Source organism: Apodemus sylvaticus, chromosome 2, assembly GCF_947179515.1.
Source record: "Apodemus sylvaticus chromosome 2, mApoSyl1.1, whole genome shotgun sequence".
Classification (NCBI taxonomy): domain Eukaryota; kingdom Metazoa; phylum Chordata; class Mammalia; order Rodentia; family Muridae; genus Apodemus; species Apodemus sylvaticus.
This window is the reverse complement of record NC_067473.1, coordinates 3536030-3558514: the sequence shown is the minus strand read 5'-3', so window position 1 is coordinate 3558514 and position 22485 is coordinate 3536030. Positions and strand designations below refer to the sequence as shown.

General features: G+C 45.2%; 1 pseudogene; it reads left to right on the top strand.

Annotated features, from left to right (window-relative positions):
* The first annotated feature begins 2948 nt into the window (after positions 1–2948).
* Positions 2949–21088, top strand: LOC127677224 (long-chain-fatty-acid--CoA ligase 1-like; annotated as a pseudogene).
* Positions 21089–22485: the final 1397 nt, after the last annotated feature.

Sequence of the window (22485 nt, the reverse complement as noted above, 5' to 3'; positions counted from 1 at the left end):
CCATGGTCTGGGAAACCCCACTGGGAATCTGAGGAGCATGTATATATATCACTAGTCCAATTAGACACATGCTTCATTTGTTGGGGGTCTTAAGATTGTTTTACTGGATTTCATAGAAATTGCGATCACGAGTGTTGGGGAGTCAGACAATTGGGAACTTCAAATTGTAGCATGCAACTTTATGTGTTTGAAGGCATTTCCAGTTCAAAGGAGAAGGAACATTACTTGAGGCTCTTCTAGAAGCTTCCATTAGAGTTTCCAGAATGTGAAACAGAATGCTAAGATACACAGACTTCAAAGTGTAGGGGCAGAGGGAACTGGAATATTAAATTTTAAGCAGAAGTCCACACCAAGATGGTGTAGTGGTACCCCAGACTAGGGGCCATGCTCTCTTCCACTCCCCATCCTGGGATCATATGACACTGCTTCCCCTTGGTGTCAACTTGGGATTTCTAGGGGATGAATAGGCCACACAGCTGACCTCAGGATGTGACTGGTTGAACTCTGGGGCTCATGTTGCTTCTGGCCCATCAGGGATAGTGTGGGCCCTGCTTCTGTTTCCTGAGGTGAGGACAAGGCCTGTGCGGGGAGTTGATTCAAAGGTGAAATTGAACAGAGCCATTTTCTTCTTTTTCCACTTTAGAGGCAGACTTTATTATTCATTAAGTTTCTCAGTGATATAAGTGCCCCAAATGAGGTTCATTGGCATGTCCTGCTATGTCCTACTTAGACTAGAGGGTTTGATCTTGTCTGATTACAGTGTTTGACTTTGAATACTGACTGTGGTGAACCAAAAAGAGTCTGTGTTGAGTAGACTGGCAGCTTATTTTTCTGTAATGATGACAGACTTTGCTCAGACACAAAATCCCTACACATTAGAGAGAGAAGACCATGACAGGTATCACATGCGAATCTGTGCCATCTGCCTTGTGGTGGGATAGCGACTCACTTCCCTCCAAGTGTATGTGCTTCCTTGTCATTTGAGCTTCTCTGTGACTGTTTGACAGTTGCTTATTTATTTTATGAGGCTTACTCATCTTTAAAAATTGTTTGCAAAACAAGAACACAGGTTGTAAGTCCCAGCACACCACCAGTGTGTCCAACAGAAAGTGATAAGGTTGCATTTCACATTTTACAAATGCACAGAAACCAGTGGGTTTCTGTTGTACACATTGGGGTCAAGTCCATATGACAAGGCGGAAGGAAGTTCATTGTGAGAGGCAGAGGGTTCTATCTTCCCTTTTGCGTTGAATTTGGATTAAATTCATTTTAACATTTTGGGGCTGGAGATGTAGCTCAGTTGGTAAGTACCTACATAGCATGTGTGGAACCCTAGGTTAAAGCCCAGTGCTGCACACACTGGTGTATGGTAACACACCCTGCAATCCCAGGGGAGGCAATAGGTAGCCAGTGAATCTAAGAGAATCAGAAATTCAGAAAAGTCTCCCTCTGTCACACAGCACACTTGAGTCCAGCTCGGCCTCAGGGTCTGTCTCTCAGAACAATTATGTGAGAGTTTTATAAAATCTTTGCTATCATAGAAAGAAATTTCTCTACATATGATCTGCACATTTTGGCATCAGAAGGGGAAAAAAAGGAAAAAGAAAGTGAGAAAAGACTCAGGGTCTGTCTCTCAGAACAATTATGTGAGAGTTTTATAAATCTTTGATATCGTAGAAAGAAATTTCTCTACATATGATCCGCACATTTTGACATTAGAAGGGGAAAAAAAAGGAAAAAAAGTGAGAAAAGAAAAAAAAGGCAGTGTGGGTGACAGAGGCCAGGCACAGGGTGGGGCCCGATGTCGGTCCTGACTGGCAGTTTCTAGTTTTCCTCTTTGCCAACTTACTTTTTAAAATTTGTATCTTTATTTTTATGGTATAAATGTTTTGCCTGCATGTCTGTCTGCCATGTGCATGCCTGGTCTCTCTGGAGGTCAGAAGAGGGCATCAGATTCCCTGGAACAGGTGTTATAGGCAGCTATGGGCCACTGTGTGAGTGCTGGGAATGGGACCCAAGTCTTCTGCAAGAGCAGCTGGAACTCTAACTGCTGAGCCATCTCTCCAGCCCTGCCAACTGGCCTTTTTGTGTGCTGATTTTGTAAGGCTTTATACAACATCACCTCACTTTCTTCCTCCCTCTCCTGCACTAGGTGGGAGCATTGACCTTCTGCAAACCAACTACTGGAGACTGCAGTTACAGTGTATGGTCACCTATAGACTGGTTACAGACCAGTTGTAGGCTGATTAGAGGCTGGTTTAAGGCTGGTTATAGGCTTTTTTTTTTTTATAAACTGGTTATAGGCTGGTTATAGATTAGTCATAGGCTGGTCATAGGCTGGTCATAGGCAGGCCATAGGTGGGTCCTAGGCTCCTTATAGGCTGACTATAGGCTGTTTGTAGGGTGGTTATAGACTAGTTATAGACTAGTTATTGATTGGTTATAGGCTTGTCATAGATTGTTCATAGGCTGATTATAGACTAGTTATAGGCTGGTGGTAGATGGTTTTTGACATCTGTATCTGCTCTGCTGCTGTGCTTAGAGACTATTTTGTCTTTCTCTGACTATTTAGGGAGCAGATCCATGCAGAACTCTGGAAATGATTTTTTAATGTGAGATTTGGTCATGGATTTCTGACATCTGAGGAGGCACCTGGGGAGGGAAGCTGAGCAGAAGGCCCTAAGGTCTGAGGGTAGAGTGCTTTATTTGAGCAATATTCTAAAATAGGATCAGCCAAGAGGCTTGCGTTCCAAGTTCTAGGCTATAGTGGATGTTAAAAACAGGCTACAGCTTTGAAGGTGATAAAATCATTTTGGATGAACCAGTGACCATGGGAACCAAAGCTGCTGAGGTGTGATGTGGTTGTGGACTACAAGCTGGTACCAGGGAGGCAGACCAAGTGTGTGGTTGTGTATTTCACCTCTTGGCCACATGTTCTAGACTTCTGAATGCGGGTAATCGCACCCGCTGGGCTTTATGAAGATGGCAGGCGCATACTTGAGGTGCCAGGTTCCAGAGCGGGATCTCGAAGGGACTCTGAGAACTGGGTAAGTGGAATGGTAATCTCATTACCAGTGTGACTGTGAGGCTGCAGATAAAGTCTAGAAAGAAATCTAGGGCTGCCAAGATGGCTCAGGTGGTAAAGAGGCTTGCTGCCTAGGCTGACAATCCAAGTTCAATATTCTTGATTCCTCAAAGTTGTTTCTTTCTGACTTCCACACATGCTCCATTACACATATGTGCCCCCCAGGATATGTAAACACACACACACACACACACACACACACACACACACACACACACACACAGACACACACAGACACACACATGCATGAATATAATAAAATTGATTTTTTTGAAAAAAATTTAAATTCTCTTTTGGGGGGAAAAGTCTAAAATAATTTAACATTCTTCCATAAAACAACTAAGAAAGGAGGAGTTTGAAGAATTATTTCATCTGGAGACCTCAGTGGCAGAAGAATCACCTGATGTCATATTATATGTCGTCACCAAGTGTGACTTACTGTTTTACAACAGCTAAGATGCCTGTCTAAGAGACCGAATGATCTTATTACATTTAAAAATGTGGAACAATTTAAAACATTTTGGAAAAAAACTGAAAATCCACATTAAATAAGGACAACAGTGGTGTTCATGTGAGATGTAAACAGAGTACTGGCTTGAAGTGCGTTTCCAGGGTAGAAATGTGAACCTCAGCTTCTGATGTGAACGATTGGGAGGAAGCACGAGGCTCCTCACCACACAGGTCTTGCTCAGTCTCTTCCCGAGCATCTCAGTGAAGAGAATCTCAGTGACAGATTGCCTGCCCAGGTCACGTTGGCCTGTGGGCGTGTCTGGGAGGGATTGTCTTGATTGTTAATATGGGAGGACTCACCCTGAAAGTGGGCAGCACCGATTCCAGGCTTCCAGACTGTGTAACAGTAGAGGAAGCCAACTGAGCACTAAGCGTGCAGACGTTCATTGATGTCTGCTCTTGACTGTGGGTGTGATGTCACTAGCTGCTCCATGCTCCTGCCACTGTGACTCCCCCATAGTGATGGTCTATACCAGCAGTTCTCCACCTGTGGGTTAAAAAAATACCTTTGTGTGTGTGTGTGGGGAGGGGGACAAACACTTTCCCTGAGGTCACCTAAGATTATCCGAAAATGTAGATATTTACAATTTCAATTAACAGCAATAGCAAAATTATAGTTATGAAATAGCGACATAAAGTGAAATAATTTTATGGTTGGGGGGTCACCACAACATGGTGAACTGTGTTAAAGGGTCACAGTATTAGGAAGGTTGAGAACCACTGCTCTATAACTTAGGAGTGTGAGGTAAAATAAGCCCTTTCTCCCAGAAGCTGATTTTTTGTCAGGTTGTTTTATCCCAGCAGCAGGGTCAGGGTGAGGGTGACCTTGGGATCATCCTTCCCTCAGACAAGCTGGTTGCTTAGTGCAATTGTCAACATACTCTTAGATCTTTGGGAAAACATACCAACATTCCATCTGAGTGACACCTTCTTTGGTGTTTCAGTAAGGGACCCTCTAGGGCATCAGGTAAAGGGGCAGATAGGTAACAGCTACACAGTTATTATGACCTCTGTGCTGTGTCTGCTGAAGGACCCGAGAAGCCAAGGTCAGAGGTCACACTGCAAGCTGAACTTTTGCCAAGTCTCTCCATGCTGTTGTGAATCTAATATTGAGACTTGTTCTTGTCTCCTCTCCATGTCAGACCTCTAAAATGGCTGTGTCCACAACTCCATTGCCCACATAGGCATTTACCAGGATGCCAGTACAAAAGGCTGCAGGTGGTTGTAACGCCAAGATGCATTTTTCACTTTGTCATTTCTTGAAGATGAGAATATTCTTTGGTATTTTTATTTCCCTTCCTTGGACAAACTGCACTCAAGTTAACTAGAGAGAAATGAAACAATTCCTCATGAGAATGCCTCCAGTGAGTCAAAAGTTTGGGGGAGTTTCTGAAAGGAAGGGCTGTCAGGGTGGGTAAAGTACAGGAAGCTGTGGGGAAAGCGAGGAGGATGCTGGGAGTGGTGGCCCACAGGGCAGATCCCAGCACTCAAGAGGCAGACGCAGGCAAACACTGTGAATTCAAGGCCAGCCTGGACATTCCAGGCCAGCTAGGACTTTGTAGCAAGACCCAGTCTCAAAGGACTGAGGGAAGGGACAGAGATGGCAAATAGAGCTGATCTCCAGGGTTAGGCATGGAATGAACTGGTCTGCACGGTGTAGGAAGGAGCTAGTCATGCTGGATAGTTACCCTTGCACCTGCAGATGTCCTGTGCCCGAGGCGCTGCATACCCTGCACACTCTGAGACCTGGGAGAAAGCACCTGTCCCATATCACCTGGTTACACAGAACCCCTGCGAGAACAGCATCCTCTAGGCTCCAGAGCTGGGCGTTGGTGTTTCAGAGTGAAGCATCTTCGTTTTGCCACTGAGAGTGAGGTACCTATATATGGAACATCTAAAATCCGCCATAGACCACACCTCACCTAAGCCTTTTCCTTTAGGGATCAGTAGACAATGAAACACACTGTCACCATCAATGCTAGTGGATGACAAAATGACTACAGCCAGGGCTTTCAGGCAGGTGCCTGCTGTTCGCTTATGTTGCTTAACTCAAAAGATGGAGTTTAACTGTTCTCTTTATGAGATTCTTTTGAAAGATAGTTTTGTAATGTTTTCTGTTGCCTGAATTTACAGTGAAAAACCATTGTATTCTGAATAAATAAAGGGAAAAGTCCTCACATAGTCTATGACTGTGATTGCTTAAACAAACAATTCAGGCAAAAGAAAAATCTAATGGTAATGTCTCAGACAGAGAGTCAGAAAAAACTTACAGCTATGGGATACACCTCATTAAATTACAGCTGGACCACAGGCAAGGTCAGACATAGGATGGGAGGAGGAGGGAGGGGAGGAAGAGAGGAGAAGGAGGAGGAAGGGGAGGAGGAGGAGGCACATGGCAGCAGCAGTGGAGACAGAGGATAGATTAGACAGGAAGCAAGAAAAATCTCTCTGAGATAAGAGATGAAAGGCTTCAATTGAAAGATGCCACGAATACTAATTCATATAAATGAAAATGAGTACAATAGTTAGACACATCCTCAGTCAAATGTAAGAGGCCAGGAAGGGAGAGCTTCTGTTAAGAGCTTCAGAGAGAATAAATCAAAGTGCTTTTTATTTCCCATAAAGAAAATGATGAGCACTGTTGTCAGAAAACAAAAGAGAAGTACTTTTAAGCCCGAGGGGAATGGCTCTAAATCCGCAGCCCTTTACCAGTCAAAGCAGCAAGAGACAAGAAACAGGAAAAGCATTTGCAGTTATAGAAAGACTCCAGAGGGCTGGGATGGCTCAGTGGGTAAGAACTCCAGCTCTGAAAGCATGAGGACCCAAGTTCAAATCCCCCGTGTCTATGTACAAAATGAGCATGACTACACTGGCCTGTAACCCAGGACTCATGGCAGAGTTAGGTAGATCCTGAGAGTTCGCTGGGCAGTCAGCCCCGTCCTATAAGCAGCCAATCAGAAATGCAGGGTTAGTGAACTGAGAGGCTACAGATGGGGACCTACAATGTGCAGACCCTGGGACTAGGTGTCCTCAGGTCTAGTCACCCATTATTGCATTATCTTATAGGGATTTTGTGAGGGACCATGAGTTACTATATAAGAACATGCCATCTACACCATATATTACATATGGTAACCTTTATTAACAGCACCACAGAGATTAGCCTGTGGTGGCATCCTTCAACATGACAGACAGAAGACAGGGAGGTAGTTATCCTTGTCTGTGGAAGTCAGTGGGTGGAGGCTTGGTCTAAAGCAGGTGCTGAGGTTTAATGTTCTATAACTGTTATTGTGAAAATATTTCTTCAGCTCTTAAGGACATCCACCTACTGTACTATAGATGTTTCTGAAATGTTTTGTATTAGCAAGGTTCTCTTGAGGAATAAAACTGACAGGATGAATGTATATCAAATGGATTTATTAGATTGGCTTGCAGGATATTGTCTGAGAAGTGTAGCGATGGTTGTCTCATGACAGAGGGATCCAGTTAAGTCCCCAGTGTCTCCAGTGTGAGCTCTCGGGTCTTATCATGGATCTTCATGTGTAGGCATGACATAGCAAGCCAGGAAGCTGGAGGGCCTGAGTAAATAGGAGCCCCGAGGACTCAGTTCACCACGTGGACAGATGTAACCATCTCATGCCTGGCTTCCTCAGCAGGTTATAGAGCTGTGACATCACTCTGGCACAGAGATGGCCAAGAATGGCTGGAGGAGAATGTGGTCCACACGTTTCAGAAAGATGGATGCTCATTGTAAGTTCAAGCTAGGCTGCAGGAAACAGGGAGTTTTAGTGTTTGTGCACAAGTGGATCCAGGCACCTACTGTTTCATATCGAGGCTCTCAACTTCCCTCTACTTCCACTGACATATGGCAATCTGGACCCATCTATCTTTTACACTATGGTAAAGAGGCCTCAGAAGGCATGCACGCACGCGCGCGCGCGCGCACACACACACACACACACACACACTTGAAAGGACATGTGCACACCACACATTTTAGTTAGATGCCTTATCTTAAAGTCCCTGCCCACTTGATCATTGCTGACAGGCCCTCCTTTTGTCACTTGTCTTAGGCAGGGAAGTGATGTTCTTTCCATCCACCAGAAATGAGGAAGGGCATGGCCAGGCTAGGTTTTAGTGGACCAGAGCCACAGTCAAAGGTCACTGGTTATGGTTGGGGAAGATTGTTCCATGGACATGGTTTTCACTATAACAAAGGTGTTTGCCACATGGGGATGCAGAACAAGCAGTGGCATGCTGGACTTGTGTCTGTTGTGAACACCACATGCCTAGAACCAAGGTGCCTTTTCTTCATCTGTTCCTCTCACCAGTCTGTGTGGATATCCTCTGTGAGAGTTAACATTATGATTTACCTCCCTGACCTCTGATTTCTCAAGATCCTTGGAACAGAACCTTGGGGACAGGGTAGCCAAACAAAGATTCCCAATGATCTTCTGAACCAGATGGAGAGATCTAGCTCTGAATAAGAGGCCTGAAAATATGAACCATGGATCAGAGCTTCACTCCTGGCAGGAATGGTGCCTCATCTGTTGATTCTTGTTGGAGGTCCACTCTTTTTGTCCTTTCTCCATCCTTTTTGTTTGCTTATGTTCAAGGATTCCAGATAAATGGCTATCACATACTGGGAAATATAAGTTGCAAAAAGAAAAAGAATATGGAGCTCACTGTTGAATTGTGTTGTGGACCAGAATAGCTCAGACTGTTGATGCTGGCCACCTTTCCAAGGATAACTGACACACTTGATTGTGAAGGGGCTGGTAGGTGACATCTCTGTTCCTCAAGGCAATGGAAGCTCCAGCATTCTATCTAATCAAATTAGCTCCTCTCTGCTCCAAGAGTCAGATGCAATCATCTCTCAATTGGCACCTGATGAGAAAATGCAAACACTGTCAGGGTATGGAGCTAATGGGACATGATGTGGTGCTAACATTACACAGTCGTATCACTAGCCCTACAGAAAAGTACTGGGTATGGATTTTCTGTCTCCTGCTAAATCCATCTTCTTTCTCACAAAAAAGGACAAGGCAGCTATTGAGGAGAGGAACTGCATGCCTGCTTTATAGATATTCCTATCCCTGCCGTTGTGTTTTCCAGGTAGAAATTGTGGGAATCCTAGGATTAAAGGATATTTTAGTTTTATTCTGTTGCTAGGGCATTTAGCATGACCAGAAGCCACTAAGGGTAGGGAAGGTTTATTTCATCTCAAGCTCAGTGGTAACTTTTGATCAGTGAGGGAAGTTGATCTTTGCGGGTGGGAACTCAAGCAGAAGCTTGAGGCAGAAGCCAGGGCGAGGAGTGCTACCTGCTGCCTCTCAGTCTGGCGCTCACTTCACTTTCTTATACAGCCCAGCACTGGCTTGTATTGTAGGCCTCCCTACATCACTTAACAATCAAGGCTGTCCCCCACAGACATGCCAACAGGCCGATCGAATCAGGGCAGTTCTTCCATGCAGGTTCTCCTGTCATAGGACTCTAGGTTGTGTTAACTTGAAATTAAAGCTAACCATGACCGAGGGCATAGCTGGATCTGTGACTATCTGTTACATTCCACAGTGATACTGGCTTGTAGTAGCTGATCAGTCTCCACCTAGGCTGTATGGTTTCCATAAGAGAGAGCTGAGAATCAGTGAAGATGAAGGAAACCTCTTACGTATTGCAACATTAAGAAGTAAAAAGGTGTAAGATCTGGAAAGTTAAACCCGTTCAACAGAAGTCCGTAACTTTAATTTTTTCAAACATTATTTTTAACGATGGTTCCTAAATGCTTCAACTTCCATTTGGCCCACTACCCACCAGAGGTAGTAGAAAAGAAAGGATATGGGGGAAGTGGACCTATTTAGAAAGTTTCTTTGGACTGATCCCCTCTGCACTGTCAGGAAATCAGTAATTCACTCCACAGGTTAGCAGTTCAATCCATTCACAAACACTTCACAGATAGACCAGCAATCCAGTTCAGTAGTGTTGGGATGGCAGCAGTGGTGGCATGACCTACCAAGAACAGCCAGTCCTCAGCTGAATCGGCACCAGTCAGTAGGAGGGACCAGGGCCAACAGGAAGACCAGGAAAAGTTCTTGTCTGTGCCTCTCTCAGCAAAGCGAAGATCAGGGAAGAATTCTCATTCTTTGAGAAGAAGCTTAGCACAGCTAGCTCTATAAGCAAGCCTTAAGCTCCACCTCTGTCACTGTCTGTTGAGTCCTTTTCAGACTCCCTCCAAACATCGCTTGTCCTCCCTGGGTCTTGCCTCACTGTGTGTCTTACTTCGGCATTTGAGTCGGACAGCAAAACTCACTCCATGTGAGTCTGTCTCAGCTGACATCACTCTGCCAATCTGCTGAGTCTGAGGAAGCGGCAAGAAATTGCAGCACACCATCAGAAGTTTTTTGGTGCATTTCTTTCTATGCAGTCTTGATGAATGGAGTTCAACTATGCAATGTGAGGCAGAGCAATATGTGCGTATCATTAGTAAAGAATCCTCCATCATGTGTTGCTTTAGCAGAGCATCTTTTCACCTGTGTCTGCTTCAGTGGAATGTTTCTTCCCATGTTTGCCCCAGCAAAACACCATCCAACACAACTGAATTTCCAAAGAATTCTTAGGTTTTCATGTCAAGAGTCAATCATTCCACCCTAGAATGGAATTCAGGATTAGTGGAGCTGGTCTTTCTTCTTAATTTTCTATCCCACCTCCCCAAGGTAATATGGTAAAACACAGTAGTGTTTTTAAAGTGGAGAAACAAAGTAAGAGAGAGAAAGAAGAAACATGAAGCTATAAAACTGATGAGGGGGTCTTCTTTTTTATTTTTTATTCAATATACTTTTATTTACATTTCAAATGATTTCCCCTTTTCTGGCCTCCCACTCCCCGAAAGTCCCATAAGCCCCCTTCTCTCCCCCTGTCCTCCCACCCACCCCTTCCCACTTCCCCGTTCTGGTTTTGCCCTATATTGCTACACTGAGTCTTTCCAGAACTAGGGCACTCCTCCGTTCTTCTTGTATATCATTTGATGTGTGGATTATGTTTTGGGTATTCCAATTTTCTAGGCTAATATCCACTTATTAGTGAGTGCATAGCATGATTGATCTTTTGAGACTGGGTTACCTCACTTAGTATGATGTTCTCCAGTTAAGAATCCATCCATTTGTCTAAGAATTTCATGAATTTATTGTTTCTAATGGCTGAATAGTACTCCAATGTGTATATATACCAATTTTTTTGCATCCATTCTTCTGTTGAGGGATACCTGGGTTCTTTCCAGTTTCTGGCTATTATAAATAGGGCTGCTATGAACATAGTGGAGCATGTATCCTTATTAACTGCTGGGGAATCTTCTGGGTATATGCCCAGGAGTGGTATAGCAGGATCCTCAGGACGTGAGGTGCCTAATTTTCTGAGGAACCTCCAGACTGATTTCCAGAGTGGTTGTACCAATTTGCAACCCCACCAGCAGTGGAGGAGTGTTCCTCTTTCTTCACATCCTCACCAACACCTGCTGTCTCCTGAATTTATAATCTTAGCCATTATTCATCATGTAAGGTGAAATCTCAGGGTTGTTTTAATTTGCATTTCCCTAATGACTAATGAAGTTGAACATTTTTTAAGATGCTTCTCAGCCATCCGAAGTTCTTTGGGTGAAAATTCTTTGTTTAGCTCTGTACCCCATTTTTAATAGGGTTATTTGGTTTTCTCGGGTCTAAGTTCTTGAGTTCTTTGTATATATTGGATATTATCCCTCTGTTGGATGTAGGGTTGGTGAAGATCTGTGCCACCAGCATGCCTGGAAGGATAGCTTTCATTCTCCTCCACAGCTGCCAATGTCAGCAGAAGTCAGAAGACTCTTGACCACACCAAGGCACATCTTCTCACCCTCACAGAGACTGCTAAGCCAGCTTTTCCATTTCTACAGCTTTCATTTTATCCGGGAGCTCTTCAGGTTGATCAGGTCTAAGAGAAGTAGGTATTAGAGCTAATTTGTATTATAAACTTGATGGAACTGAGGAGACAAACATCTGAGTAAGCCTGGGAGGGATTATCTAGATTGGGTTAACTGAAGAAGGGAATCCTGCCCACCATGGACAGCGTTATCCCACAGGCTGGTGTCCTGAACTACACACGGAGGAGAAAGCACGCTGAGTATTCATCTCTGCTTCCTTCCTGCAGATGCAGTACAGTCCTCTGCTTCAAGCTCCAGCCACCTAGACTCCCGCCATGATGTTTACAGTCAAGCTGAAGCCCTAAATAACCTGTTCCTTCCTTCCATTGCTTTTCATCACAGCAGAGAAGCAGAGGGAGGGAGGCATTGCTCTGTAGCTTGATTCTTCCTTGCCAGTCCCTGGCACTGGCTATTTTCTGGGGACTTGGTTTGAGAATTTTGCAAGTTTCTTACAATCAGTTCTTTGCTACAATCTCATTGATTCTCCTGCCACTCGGAGAGTGCCTCACCACATTTTGGCCAAGCCCAGGGACATCAAAGCCCCACGCCCAAGCTAAGATGCCAGTCATTTAGGGAGTTTTTCCCCAACTTGTTTCCCTACAACAGAGGGTAAAGCTAAAAGAGCCTGATAGAGGGTTGATGATTCAGAGAGACCAGTATTAATGACTTCATGGAATTCTTCGGCAAATGGATAGAACTAGAAAATATCATTCTGAGGTAACCCAATCACAAAACAACACATATGGCATGTACTCGCTGATAAGTGGCTGTTAGCACAAAAGCTTGGAATACCCAAGATACAACTCACAGCTCACATGAAGCTCAAGAAGAAGGAAGACCAAAGTGTGGATACTTTGGTCTTTCTTAGAAGGGGCATCAAAATACCATGACTCACAGCCAACCAATAGACAGAGCACAGGGTCCCCAATGGAGCAGTTTGAGAAAGGACCCAAGGAGCTGAACAGGTTTGCAGCCCCATAGGAGGAATAACAATATGTACCAACCAGAACCCTTAGAGCTCCCAGGGACTAAACCACCAACTAAACAGTACACATGGAGGGAGCCATGGCTCCAGATACATGGGTTTGGCAGAGGTTGGCTTTTTCAGACATCAATGAGAGGAGAGGCCATTGGTCCTTCGAAGATTTGATGCTCCAGTGTAGGGGAATTCCAGGTCAGGAAAGTGGGGCTGCGGGGGCAGGGGTGGGGTGGGGTGAGGTGTGGGGTGGTGGTGGTGGTGGCAAGGAGGGGGAGGAGGGATGGGATGGGGATTTTTGGAGGGGTAACAAGGAAAGGGGATAACATTTGAAATGTAAATAAAAGCAAATAGCTAATGAAAAAAAGAAAGTCATAAGCAATGAAGAAGAAGAATAGGGAAAATCAAAACAAACAAACAAACAAACAGGGAAATGAGATGAAGGGCTGCTCCCAGGGGGGAATGAAGTGTCTCGACATGTTCGGAGCCAACTCAGGCCATCATGTACCTCTGTAGATCTGTGGCAAGAATCTGCTGCTGTGACTACTAGGGAAGGCTAGAGGATGTTTGGATGACATTAAGACAGAAGGAACAATCTGATGGCAATATCATACATAGAGCCTGAGCAAACTGGGAAGAAAGGAAGCAGGGTCGGCCGTAGCTTCTGGGTGGCTGGCTGGTGAGTCATGAGGAGGCTGGAAGGGAATGAGGCATGGTTGGCACTTCCGCTGTGTAGCTTAATGAGCTAGCTTCCAAAGCTCTCCGCACCACTAACTTTCTGTGTTTCTAACTAGACTCTTAGAGGAAACTTTGCTGCTCTAATGAAGGTGCTGCACGGCTGCTTTTTAACGGGCTTGCCTTCTAACCTGCACATTCGGAAGAGATGGAAATAAATCCCCCTGTGTTCCATCCGCTTCAGCACTCCAAGAAGAAAGCAGTGACAGAAAGCTGGGAGACGGGTTGGAATCCTTTTTTAGTCTATGGCAGAGAATGATGATGGAGCTGAGATAAATAATTAGCAGACACTGCGTAGCCATAGTAACTCACACATAAAGGGAAAGACATGCACTTGGAGTTCTTTATGAGTCTGGGAATGTGACGGGGTTTAGACTCCTCAAACTGCACACTTTGCCTGCATTGCTGATTACGGCATCTCCCTCCTTGTGAAAAAAATCCCAACTTTTATTTTATCTACAGTGCTCATCATTTTGTGAGGTTTCACAAAAACCCCATCACCACAGACTAGTTGCTCTAGAACCCCCTTGTATGCCAGCACTGCAATTGGACTCTCCGTTCCGCATCTCTGCATTCAGCCAACTGAGTATTGAATGCATTGGAGTAATGCATCTATGCTGAACATTGGTCCCTTCCTTGTTGCCATTAGTTACAGCTACAGCACAGCAACTGTTTACACAGCATGAAGTGATAGAAGTAACGTGGCGATGCTTCAGAGTGCAGGGAGGGCATGAAGATTTCATGCAGACACTTGGCCATTTTGTTGTATTATTATCGTTGTTATTATTATTTTCTATTTATATGTATGCATATGCCTGTGGGGGCGTCTGTGTATGTGCCCATGTGTGCCCATGAAGGACATAAGAGTGAATTAGTTCCCTTGTTACTTACGCCCCTGGAGCTGGAATAACAGGTAATTGAGAGTTATCCAGTGTGGGTGCTGTGAATCAAACTTAGGTCCATTGGGAAAGAAGCAAATGCTTCTAATGTTGGAAGCATCCTTCTAGCCCACTTTGGCATTTTATACCAGGTATGGGTGTATTCCATATCATGAGGAATCCTGGAAGACCATGCTCGAGCCGGGAATACCAGATCATAGCTATAATAAGCTTCCTGCTTCAGAAGGTTATTGATAACAGACTAAGAGCCAGGCAAAGCTTCCCTCTGTGCACTCTGAAGAAGGGGGCACAAAAATATCCATTTTCATACTATAACTGGGCTCTGAAGATATCACTCTATCAGGAAGGTGCTTTCCATATAATCCGGAGGACCCATCCTTGGAACTCACCTAGAAAAGCTAGTACTATAACTCATGCTCAGGCTTTCAGCATTGGGAGGCAGAGACAACCCCCGGAAGTTCACTGGCCAATCATTGGCAAGTTTGAGGTAAGTGAGAATCCCCGCCTTAAGGGAGCTATCAGACACACAGGAATGACACTCAGGATTGACTACTGGTCTGCATTTTTCCGTACAGGCACATGAATGCCATCCCACCAACTGCTCAATTTATGACCACAAGTGGACTGCTGGTCTACCTAGTGATTAAAATGATTGAGCATATTGAGTTTTTAAAAAATATCCCCTTAAAAAGAAAGAATTTCTAAAGTAGTTTTCAGTCTTAAATTCTTATCTCTTCTACGAAACAGGCAGAGAAGCCTATAAGTTATAACTCCCTTAGGAGTCGGTCACCTTACTCTTCGGTAAAAGGCAGTGGTTCTTTATTCTAGAAAAGTGTTAACAAATCTTATGTTTCATTTAAATGCAGCTCGCTCCTCTCACAGTCCATAGGGTTCATCTCTCGCTCTTCATGTGTCTCAGGCTAGCTTCACTGTGCATCTGAGGATGACCTTCAACCTTCATCTCCTGATTCTCTTGCCTCTGAGTGCAGAGTCCCAGGCACCGCGTAGCGTATCTGGTTTATTGAAGCTTTGTACATGCCAGCCAAGAGCCCTAACGGCTGAGCTGTGCCCGTAGACTTCCCGTTCAGTTGTCACTGGAGTGGCTAACGTCTAGCCCTCCACTGGAGCCTGCTGTCACTGTGGACCTGCCCTGACCTTTTCCTGCTGGGCTGCTGTGCCCAGTGCCCTGGATTACTTGTCTTTGCTTTCAGTCCTAAGAATCAGAGGCATCTGGAAAGGGGTTGGAGGTAGAGAGAAAGCAGAGCATTTGCCCCATTGGGCACCTTTGTGAATGTAGTGATCGTCTCAACTAAAAGCTGTTCTTCAAGATGAGATGTCTGCCAACATGTCTTGCCTTGAAGAAGCTGGCAAATGCCTCCTCACTTGTTCCCAGAGCTCAAGGCAGACATAGACACACTAGCCTGGGAGGTCCAACCAGGCCTCTTGTATAGTTCATGCCTTTGCAGGTTGCTATACCCAGGTTTCTCAAAATTTACTTTTCTAGATTTAATGGGAACTCTTACTGTTACAGTCTCCTTATAGTTTTGAACCTAAAGGAGCAACGTGGATGGGTGTTTCTGCACCAAAGAAGGAATGAGGTAGCAGCCTTTTTGGTGAAGACTCCTATGTCTCTGTTATTCAAAATTGCCAAAGTAGTTTGCTTCTTATTGCTAAATTTGAATCATTGTGATCCAGTATGATGATGATGATAATAATAATAATAATAATAGAAATCTGTGCCTAGGAAATGAAACAGATTGGAAAAGGAATAACTCACAGTGACTTAGTGTGTTGTCAGGTTTCCATTTCATAAATAACAAAACAGGAATTAGGAGCATGCCAGACCACATTAGCTCTCACACATAAATAAAAGAGATTTTATTAGAGTTGGTGAATTGTGCATCCTTAATTCACATTGTCATTTGTGACACTTTGCTGTATATCCTTGGGGCTTTTAAGTTCTTCTGCTTCACTTCAGCAAGACAAACACTCAGGGAGTGAGGCATAATAGGACTGTAATTATGAGTCAATAAATCTCATTTTTTCATGTTTCATAGAGTAGTGTTTGGCTCTTCTTCCTTCTGATTCTTGACTCAACCTAGAGTCATTTGTGAGCAGAACCGTGATGGAGGTATATTTTAGAACTGGCCTGTGGGCATGCTCATGGAAGAATTGTCTTGATTGTTAATTAAAGCAAGAGGGACGAGCCCACTGTGGGCTGCACCATTCCCTGGGCAGGTGGTCCTGGTCTGTATAAGAAAGCTGACCAGGCGTGAGCCTCTGAGTGTGCCAACAAGTAGTGTTACTCCGTGATTTCTGCTTCATGTCCCTTCTCTGGCATCCCTCAGTGACTGATTGTGACTTGGAAGTGAAAGCAGAACGAACACTTTCCTTCCCTTAGTTACTTTTGGTCAGTGGTTTGTTTGTTTGTCAGAGTAACATAATGGAAATCAGAATACCCTATCATACCAAGGCAGACCTTTAGTGAAAATGGGATATTCTGTCTCTTTCTGCCTTCCTACCTGGCTCCTCCTTCCTTCTCTTCTCTACACATAAAGAAGTGAAGAGATGAAAAGTGTCTTTTAAGGTTTCAAGGTCAGAACAAAGGGAATTCAGTTGGTGGCTTTGATCCTTAGTTAGCTCCTGGCCAAAGAAGGCTTCTAGACAAGCTCTGTGCACTGCAGAGATAGCCACGGGCATCATTGTGTCACCCTGGTAAAGTCTCATTGGGTACAGCTTATGACCCACAAAACAAGACCCATCTCTCTGTTTCCATATATGTAAAATGCAGTTAGAAGATGAGACCAACATACCTAACTTCAGGGAACAACAAAGATCACCTGGGACCAATGTGGAAGGAGGAGGAGAGAGCAGGGTCTCTGAAGAGACCTACACAAGTCATACCTGGGCCATAGAGGGATCTAATGTCAAAGAGAGGCCGGGAGGGACGGTCCCCTGTATGCTTCAAGACTCACAGCCTAAATTCTGGGTCATCCCAGGTGCTGTCTAGAAAGTCTAATTTATGCACACATTTGTGTTGGTGCACATGTATGAGGGGGTCTGAGGAAGACAGAAGAGGGTGTCTGAGGCCCTGAAGCTGGACTTATAGATGGTTGTAAGCCACCCGATATGGGTGCTGGGAACTGAACTTTGGTCCTCTGCAAGAACACCAAGCACTGCTAACCTCCAAGTCACCCTCCCAGCTTTTATCTCCAACTCTTGTTCCCTTCCGTCTCAGGGCTAAGTAGCCTTCAGGGACCTCCCACTCAGTAGGTCTATCTGTCAGCCTCTGTCATTGCTGGACCACACTGCAAACTCTCCTCTTGTCTTATTGGATCCTACTTTAAAGCTCTTGTGTGCTAGGTGATACTGTGATGGGGACAGCATATACACAGAGTGGATGTGCTGCTCTGCCGAGCCTGGGGCTTCTCTGGAAGGGGGTTTTGGGGTGCAGGTACCTTGACTGACCACAGAGGAAGGGCATGAGTTCTCACAAATCACCCAGACACTCTTATAGGATGAGTAGTCCCCACTCAGGAGCAATACTGAAACATATGATAGCAACATACGTTGCCATCATAGTCTTGTACTGACCCTTCCCACCTCAAGACCACTGGCTTAGACTTGGGTCGGTGCTGTATTAACTAATTCTTCATAGTAGCGCTTTCTTTTATTGATTTTTTTTTTTTTGGATTTGGTTTTTTTGAGACAGGGTTTCTCTGTGTAGCCCTGGCTGTCCTGGAACTCACTCTGTAGACCAGGCTGGCCTCGAACTCAGAAATCCGCCTGCCTCTGCCTCCCAGAGTGCTGGGATTACAGGTGTGCGCCAACACCACCCGGCTGCGCTTTCTTTTAAAAACTGGTAATTGATCGTGGGTCTCACACATGAAAACAAAGCTTTCTACCAAGGAGCTCCACTGCAGCCCTATGTTTCACTTTTTGCTTTGAGACAAAGCGTCACCATATTGCTCGGGCTACTCTTGAACCTCCTGCCCCAGCCTTCCAGTATCTAGAATTTGAGGCCTGAGCCGCCAGACAAGGCTGCTGCAGTGATACTTAAGATGCATATTCCTATGTGAATATTTTGTCTTCGATCTCTTTCTCACAAGGCTTGAGGAGGTCATGAGGAGGGGGTGCTCGTAGTGAATGGTCCAGGCGTCTTGCTTGTCAGTCTTGCCTTGCTCTGCTGCTGGTGGAAGGCAGGGGCCCATCCTGCTTCACCTGCATATTTTATCAGACTTCAAAGAATTGAGCTCTAAAACCCAGAGAAGAGGGAGGCCAGCTGTGAGTAGAAAATGTGTTGCTGCTTGGTTTTGCTCACCGAAGGAGTAGAAGGGAGAAATCAGGGAGAGCCAATTTCAAATACTTAATCAAAATTTAATGAAAACTTTCTTCACAGGTGCTCAATTATTTCCATCTACGAGTGGAAGAAACCGAGACTTGAAGGCTCCAGGTGGCTCGTCTAGGCTGACTCTGTTGCTTTCCGCCCTCCCCCACTGTGGTAGAGCCTTTGCTTGGCTGACAAAATAGACACTGAATTCCAGTGATAATTCCAAGTCCATGTAATGCGTAATTATCAAAACTTCCAGAAACTTAAGATAGTGTGTGGCAAAGACGAAGCCTACCCATTTTGGGCATTAAGAATCACAACCCGGGCCAGGGAGTGGTGGCGCATGCCTGTAATCCCAGCACTTGGGAGGCAGAGGCAGGAGGATTTCTGAATTCGAGGCCAGCTTGGTCTACAGATTGAGTTCCAGGACAGCCAGGACTACACAGAGAAACCCTGTCTCGAAAAAAAACAAAAATGATGCTGATGAGGATGAGGATGATTAGGATGATGATCCTCCTCCTCTTCCTCCTCCTCCTTTTCCTCCTCCTCCTCTTCTTCCTCCTCCTCCTCCTCATCATCACAACCTGGGTGGCACAGTATGGGCACTACCAGCTGCCCAGCCCTGCTGCTGCAACACTGAGGGGCACAGCCAAGAAAGCAGCTGTGGCCACGACTCCTTAAATTGCATTACAACCTCTGCGCCAGGCGGAAGCGCCATGTGACTTCTCCGTGAAGCCTGTGGAAATATCGGGTACTGCTGATGCTGTTTGAAGATTAGTAGTCCTCGGCGATGACAAGTTCTGGGAGTACTGCCTCAATGATGTCAGAATGATGTACAATGGCTTCCAGAGGGGGAGTCAGGTGTCAAACAGTGGCCCTGGTTTAGGTTCTAGAAAGCCAAACCAGTTCTATGAGTGGATTTCCTACAAAGAGGTCGCAGAACTGGCTGGGTGCATAGGCTCCGCGCTGATCCAGCAGGGTTCCAAGGCTTGCCCAGAGCAGTTCATCGGCATCATTTCTCAAAACAGACCTCAGTGGTTGACCATCCAACAGGGTGCTTCTCTTACTCAACGGTGATTGTTCTGCTCTATGACACCTTTGGAACCGAAGCTGTCACCTACATAGGGAACAAAACTGAACTCTGTGATTTTTGCTGACAAGCCAGAAAAAGCCAAACTTTTATTAGAAGGGATAGAAAGTAAGTTAATACCATGCCTTAAAATCATAGTCATCACAGACTCCTACGGCAATGATCTGGTGGACAAAAACATGTGGGGTGGAAGTCATCAGCCTAAAAGCTCTGGAGGACCTTGGAAGGGTGAAGAGAACAAATCACATGCCTCAGAACCTGAGATCTTGCAATCATTTGTTTCACAAGTGAAACTCAAAGGAGCAATGATCACTCACCAAAACTTAATGAACGATTGCTCAGGTTTTATGAAAGAGACAGAGAGTGCATTCATCGCTTCCCAAGGTGATCTTCTGATATCTTTCTTGCCTCTAGTCCATATGTTTGAGACCATGGTAGAGTGCGTAATGCTGTGTCATGGAGCTAAGATAGGATTTTCCAAGGAGATATCAGGCTGCTTATGGACCACCTCAAGGTGCTTCAGCCCACCATCTTCCCTGTGGCTCTGAGACTGCTGAATCGGATGTTTGACAGAATTTTTGGACAAGGAAACACTTCAATGAAGCGATGGCTGTTAGACTTTTCCTCCATAAGGAAAGGAGTGGAGCTTCACAGTGGCATCGTGGGATAAACCCGTCTTTCACAAGATAACAGTCGAGCCTGGGTGGGAAAGTCTGGCTGAGGATCACAGGAGCAGCCCCAGTGCCTGCCACAGTGCTGAGTTTCTGAGGAAAGCTCTTGGCTGTCAGTTCTATGAAGGCTATGGACAGACTGAGTGCATTGCTGGTTGCTGTCTGAGCTTGCCTGAAGATTGGACCACCGACCTTGTTGGTGCCCCCATGCCTTGCAGTTATATAAAGTTTATAGATGTGGAAGACATGAATTACCTGACTGCCAAGGGTGAGGATGAGGTGCGTGTGAAAGGGGCGAATGTGTTCAAAGGTTGCTTGAAAGACCCAGCAAGAACAGCCGAAGCCCTGGCTAAGGATGGCTGGTTACACAGGGGCACTGGAAAATGGCTGCCAAATGGCACCGTGAAGATTATCAACAGGAAAAAACACATATTTAAACTAGCCCAAGGAGAGTACCTTACACCAGAAAAGACTGATATCTACCTGCGGAGTGAAGCTGTGGGCCAGGTGTTTATCCATGGAGAAAGCTTGCAGGCATTTATCATAGCAATTGTGGTACCCGACATGGAAAGCCTACCTTCCTGGGCAGAGAAGGGAGCATTACAAGGGTCCTTTGAAGAACTGTGCAGGAACAAGGATGTCAATAAAGCTATCCTAGAAGACATGGTGAAGGTGGGAAGGATGCTGGTCTGAAGCACAGGTCAAAGGCATTGCTGTGCACCTGGAACTATTTTCTATTGACAATGGCCTTCTGACTCCACCACTGAAGGCAAAAAGGCCAGGGCTAAAGAACTGTCTCAGGTCACAGATAGATGAACTGTACTCCACCATCAAGACCTAACATGAGGATACTTAGAAGAAATGGTGAACCTCCACAATCCTCCTTGGACCAATGGCCTTCGCATTGGTAACTTTGCCTGTAGTCAGTGTGGGAAAAGAAATGCCATGCCGGACTTGTCTGCGGGGTCTTACCATAGGTATAGTTGAGGGCACAGAACACTGCCTTACTTACAGTCACCTGTGTTGTAGCCCATGATCATGGAGACATACACCCTGGTCCTGGAAAGGCTTGGTGCAGCAGTGTAGGGGAATACCAGGATAGGGAAACGGGAAGGGGTTGACTGGGGAACAGGGGGAAGGAAGAGGGCTTATGGGACTTTCGGGGAGGGGGGATCCAGAAAAGGGGATATCATTTGAAATGTAAATAAAGAGCATATCGAATAAAAAAAAACACTCTGAAAACAAGTGACCCGTGACAACTTCAAATATGTGGCCCATTTCTTCCTCATATTCATCCCAAATATCACACATGTAGTATTCAACGTTATAGGTTCTGTACCTGTGTCCTCACAAATAACTGATTTCATTATTACCATTCCAGCACAATTTCTAAGAAGCACTTTATGTCTTATTTCTTTATGTCAAAAAAGTTAATTATGAGTTAAAAATAACTTCACATAGAAAAATTCCAGAATTTCAGTATCCAACCTGTCATTAAAAACTTCGTGGTACAATGTGTTCTCTGGACTCAGTTTTGATAAATTATGGAGGACAATCTTTAAAAAAAAATGTAAAGGGGAGTCCACAAAAGTGCTAAGTTATTTAAGACTTCTTCAACCAATAAGGTGAGTGTTACAACTTCTGTCTCCTGTTCTTCTAACCGAGGGTTAGGACTTACTCTTTCTGATATGTCTGCTGCTTGCTGCACATCCTGCAACTGTCTGCTGCTCTGAAGAGTGCAGTACACTGGAGGAAAGCCGTCCAGGCTGAAGAAAGTCAGGGTGGGTCAGAGATTTCTTTTTAACCCTTCTCCCCCCTTGCCCCTTTCCCCCACCACCTCACATACAGTACACTCACATCACCTTTCTGGTTTGTAAGGGTTCCATACGGTCCCTGTTGTGCCTGCTGGAACACGAGGTCTTCAGTAAGCTCAAGAACAGATCCTCCTCAGAACATGTGGGTGCCCAGTCTAAGAAAAAAAATGGTGGCTCACACAGATGCTCTCAGATGTCCTCAGACTCCTCTCTACATCTGGTCCCCGGCCTCTCTCTCCTTCATCCCAGGGGTTAGAAGAGAGCCTACCTTAGACTCTGCAATGAAGATGGAATTTCAGAGAACGACATGGGTTGGCCGTGCTCACCTGGGATGCCTCCACCGCTGCCCACTTGCTCCTCTTGGAACCAACTCATGTCTGTAACGGCCACTGAGCTCTAAACGTGGGTTTCCTAGGAAACGAAA